Here is a 5,211-nt window from a genome sequence, read left to right on the forward strand (position 1 = left end):
TATATTGTTTATATATATATATATATGTTTTGTCTTGTTTCTTGTATTTTTAGTTACAAAATATTGGTGTAGCTTAAAAAATCCTCACGGCAGAACCCAAAAAGTTGCATTTTTACCATGTTACATTATTGTTTTATTACCCCCCGAGTTGTATGTGAGAATTGTGGAAAATAGACTGAGCCCTGTCTTTGACGTCATGGGTGCACTTCCCAGGACAAATATATACATGAATATGACCATATAGTATGAATACTGGAAGCCTATGTATGTCATATGCACTTGATGGTCAGACACTCGACTTGTTACAAGTCATTTGGTAAATAAGACCCAAGGACAATAAGATCTGACTACTCAATGTGAGTTAACATATAGTTAAGATATATAACATCATTTTTTGTATGGTTTTATTTTGTACCATAGATATATTTATTTGTGATTTATAGAAACATGTATTTGTACAACAGTCACATTTTCAGTAAAAGAAATACATCATGATGTGTATGTCGCACTGTGTGGTTCTTTCAATTGGGTAAAGGCATAAAGGCGAACATGTTTTGTTTGCATTGAAACATATGGAAATCCATTCAGTACACCTGTACAAATAATTTCTTAGTTATATAAATATATATCTTCAGTATAGTCGTGGCATGGCCATTTCAACCTGAATTTTATTATTAACTACAATTTGGTGTATATGGAATAAATCCCAATATATTAAACCCAATTCCTTGGCTCATCGTTACAAAAATACATATTCTTAGCACTTTGTATTATTCCCAATATAAACTTGGAACAATCCAAGCACCATAACAACTACAACCTGCTGTAGTGGTTCTGGTGCCCTCCCAGAGTAATTTTTCAAACTATTTAAACATTTAGGGGCTGGGGGGCACAAAGAGACACAGAGATGCTGGGGGGAGACAGAGACAATGTGCGAGGGGAAAGAGACACACAGAGGGGCTGGAAAGGAAAGAAAGATACAGACAAGAGGGGCTGCTAGCAAAATAGACATACAGAGGGCCTAGAGGGACAAAGACACCCAGAGGGGCTGTGGAGGAGACAAATACAAGACAAGGTTGGGGGGAAGAGACACACAAAGTGGCTGGGGGGAGATAGAGATACCCAGAGGGGATGGGGGAGCAAAGAGACACAGGAGAGCTGGGGAAAGGAGCAAAAGAGTCAGATATTGGCAGGGGGTCACCCAGAGAGGCTGGAACTAAGAGAGAGGCTGGGGGAGAAAGAGACAAGGTGATGTGTGGAAGAGAATGGGATAAAGAGACACACACAAGGGGTTGGGGGGAGAAAGAGACTTAGATGGGGTGAGGAAGGGAGAAAAAGATGCACAAAAGTGGATGGGAAAGGGAAAGAGACACACAAAGGAGCTGAGTGACGTAAGAGACACACAAAAGAGCTGTGGTCAAAAGAGAGACACAAATGGGCTGGGAGAGTGGGGGATAAGAGATACTAAAGGGGGTAAGACATTCAAAACAGAGCATAAGAAATACAAAAGGGGATCAAAAATACAAGAGGGGGATTAAGGGACACATAGGTGATGATGCAGTTTTTGTGGTTAACCGGGGCGGGGAAGAGGCAGCAAAATGTATCCTCGTCTGTGTATCCAAAAATCCATGCACTGGCCCTGCCCAGGCATACCATTCTTTGAATTTTGCTGTGGTTGAACAGAGTGGCTGGGCAGCAGCGTTTGCTTGTGCAGCAAGATCTGTAGTTGTCCACAGCAAGTTATTAGGCTGACTGGTGCACACAGTACAGGGAAGCAGCCTCCACAGGCAGCTCAGCCAAGCTACGGGTGTGATTGTGTAGTTGGATATGTATTTGAGAGGGGGTAGCTGTATGTGTCTGTATGTAATGGAGTAAGGCTTTATGTGTGTCTGTGTGTACTGGGAGTACTGAATTGTACATTGCATTTGTATTGCATTGTGCAGTGACATATCACCTAAGAGACTTTGTATGAGGACGTCCAGCATGTTGAAAAACTCCATATGAAAGCAATGATTCTGCTGTCACTCACTGTGCCTGCGCATTAGGTTCCAGGATCGTGCTGTCAGCTGAGGAGTCTGATCCATGCGCTAAGGGACATTGGCGCAATAATACGGTATTAGTATTAGTGTACGCCTGTCATCGTTCCCTTCGTTCCCCAAATAAATCAGACTAAAACACACAAATTATGATTTAACACAATATATATGTGATTTCAAATTACTAATGAGTTTATCTAATCAGGTAATACGAGTCTTTACCAGACAAAGGCAGAACTTATTATTTTTTTTTTTTTGTCTCAGCTGTCTCTGGGAAGTTTGTAGAGGTTGGCTTATTGTAAGGAGGAGTGAGCTCACTTGCCCTTCCCCGTTCCCCTTCACCTGCCAAAGCAACCCCAAGCAAGAATGCTGTGCCGGTGCTCTGCCTGTGGTGGTTACCCTACCATCACTTCCCAGGGTGCCCACACCCTCTGAAAGGATTTGGTAGTGTTCTGAACTATTGCTGTGAGCTAATCCATTTAATAATTATCTTTGATGTGCCATGTCACTTCTGTCATGTCGGGGGCAGTGGGTTCCAACCATTTTGCCGCCATGGCCCTCCTGGTCACTAGGGTGACCTTGCTCATTAGTTTGTTGTGTTTGTTTGAAGCATGCTTTTTAACCCTTTACATGGCTGGGGGGGGACCGGGAGGGGATTACTAGGACACTGTAGTGTTAGGAATACAGCTTTGTATTCTAGGCCCTCAACCAAAACAAACAGCTAAAGCTGCTTTCTTTGTTTGTTTATTACATATATTTTTTTAAATACAGGAGTTTCCCTTTAAGTGCCTTAGGCACCCAGCATGCATGATGTCATGTGACAAATAGCATGCATGATGTCATGTGATGTCATAGTTGCTGGGGTTATATAATCAGCCTGCAGGGGCTGACTAGCCAGATGCGTTAATAACATCTTCAGAAGAGGTCAACATCAGGAGGATGGCTACCCAAAGAAGGCGCCGACGCAGAAGAATCGCTAGGTATCGGAAGAAAGTACCAGGAAAAGGTATTGATTCACAACTACTTATCCCAACCAAGCCAATATATTTTAATTTTAATTTCTACAGAGGTGCTACTGCACTTCTCTAACAAAGTCATTTTAGTATTTAATAGTAGCAAGCAATAGATGGGAGAAAAATGTTTTTTTATCCTACATTTACAGATTTGCTAACCAGTAAACCAAATCTGAAATAATTATAGACTGCAGTTAAAGGGACACTATAAGCACCATAACAATTTTACCCTAAAGGAGCAGTTTTGCTGTATATATCATGCCCCACTTGGACTCACTGCTCAATTCTCTGCCATTTAGGAGTTATATAATTTTTTTTATGAAACCCTAGTTATACACTCCCATTAAAAAAAGAAGAAACACCATGAATTTTCTTTTATTAACTTCCCATATTGCACATTGTGTTTAATATTGAATTTTGTTATCACCTGCTCTGTTAATTGTATGCCAGAGCCAACAGCAGCCTCCTGTTTGTGATTAAAATTCAATTAACAGGGGAGCAGATAAAAACCTCTGAAGTAAATACATCATGTTGTAATAATTAACCTTTTTTAATGTAAGCTGTGTGAGTCACTCCCAGGGGATAAACAGAAAAAAGTAACTGCTAAATGTCAGAGAATAGAGCAGTGAGACCGGAGGGGCATGATCTATACACCAAAACTACTTCATTAAGCTAAAGTTTAGAATATTTCTTAAACAGACTGGTTATAAATTAGGTTACTGTCCCTTTAAATAGGTAAACTGTTAACTCCTTTATCTAATCTGTTGTCTTTTATATGTTCTGCAGGGAAACGTGTCCGCCATTACTACTATTACAGAGTACTTGGTTAGCTCGCTCCTGCCACGCTACAACTCATCAAGCAGAAGCTAAAATAAGAAATTAACAGAACAGTCTTGGATTAAGTACAAAAAATGACATGCTAACAAGAATGCTTCGATGTATGAAATCACTGTTGGAATAGCATGGTAAACACTCTGTAGGAACTGTGTAGAGTGCAATTAAATAAACTTGGAAAATTCACTTTGTAGTTTTGTTGCTTTTACTTTGATTTGCATAGGGGAGGGGGGGGCACGAGGGCTGAGATGAATACATCTATTACTAGAACTACAGTGTTCCTTTAAGTTGTCATGGTACCCAGAGTGTTCCTTTAAGTTGTCATGATACCCAGAGTGTTCCTTTAAGTTGTCATGATACCCAGAGTGTTCCTTTAAGTTGTCATGGTACCCAGAGTGTTCCTTTAAGTTGTCATGATACCCAGAGTGCTCCTTTAAGTTGTCATGATACCCAGAGTGTTCCTTTAAGTTGTCATGGTACCCATAGTGTTCCTTTAAGTTGTCATGGTACCTCCCTGTCAATTTCTTTCCCCTCCCTGTCAATTTCTTCCCCCTCCCTGTCAATGTCTTTCTCCCCCCTCCTCCCTGTCAATTTCTTTCTCCCCCCCTCCCGTCAATGTCTTTCTCCCCCCCTCCCGTCAATGTCTTTCTCCCCCCCGTCAATGTCTTTCTCCCCCCCCTGTCAATGTCTTTCTCCCCCCTGTCAATGTCTTTCTCCCCCCTCCCGTCAATGTCTTTCTCCCCCCCTCCCAATGTCTTTCTCCCCCATCAATGTCTTTCTCCCCCAATGTCTTTCTCCCCCCCTCAATGTCTTTCTCCCCCCCCCTGTCAATTTCTCCCCAACCCCACCTCTGTTGTAGCGTGGCCGAGCCCTGTATGGTCCGCGGGTACAGGGAGCTTTTGTTTCCTGTACCCGGCCGGACTAAAAGGAAGTGCACACTTAGTGTGCACTTCCTGTTAGTCCGGCCGGGTACAGGAGACAGATGCTCCCTGTACCCGCGGACCATACAGGGCTCGGCCACGCTACAGTGAGGGAGTGACAGGAGGGAGCGCTGAGCGCTTCCCTCCTGTCAGCCTCTCTCGTCATGCTGCGCCTGGGCGGTGCACCCTCATGGACGCACCAGCCCGGGCAAAGCTGCAGCCGCCTGACGCTCTCTACAGAGCGCTCAGGCGGCTGCAGCATGAGTGGGCCGGCGCTCCTGGCGGCGCCACTTCCCAAGGCACGCCCTAGGCGGCTGCCTAGTCCGTCTAACAGGTAGCGCCGGCCCTGACTGTCATAGGGTTCAGGGTTTTCTTCCCTTTATTGGAAATTAACGGGATCACAAATGT

At 43.4% G+C, this 5,211-nt stretch overlaps 1 long non-coding RNA gene across 1 annotated transcript; it reads left to right on the forward strand.

Annotated features, from left to right (window-relative positions):
• Positions 1 to 2,888: 2,888 nt before the first annotated feature.
• Positions 2,889 to 4,069, forward strand: LOC134568621 (uncharacterized). Its single transcript, XR_010084043.1, has 2 exons — positions 2,889 to 3,042; positions 3,836 to 4,069. It is a non-coding gene; the product is annotated as an uncharacterized LOC134568621 (long non-coding RNA).
• Positions 4,070 to 5,211: the final 1,142 nt, after the last annotated feature.

This window comes from Pelobates fuscus, chromosome 7 (assembly GCF_036172605.1).
Source record: "Pelobates fuscus isolate aPelFus1 chromosome 7, aPelFus1.pri, whole genome shotgun sequence".
Classification (NCBI taxonomy): domain Eukaryota; kingdom Metazoa; phylum Chordata; class Amphibia; order Anura; family Pelobatidae; genus Pelobates; species Pelobates fuscus.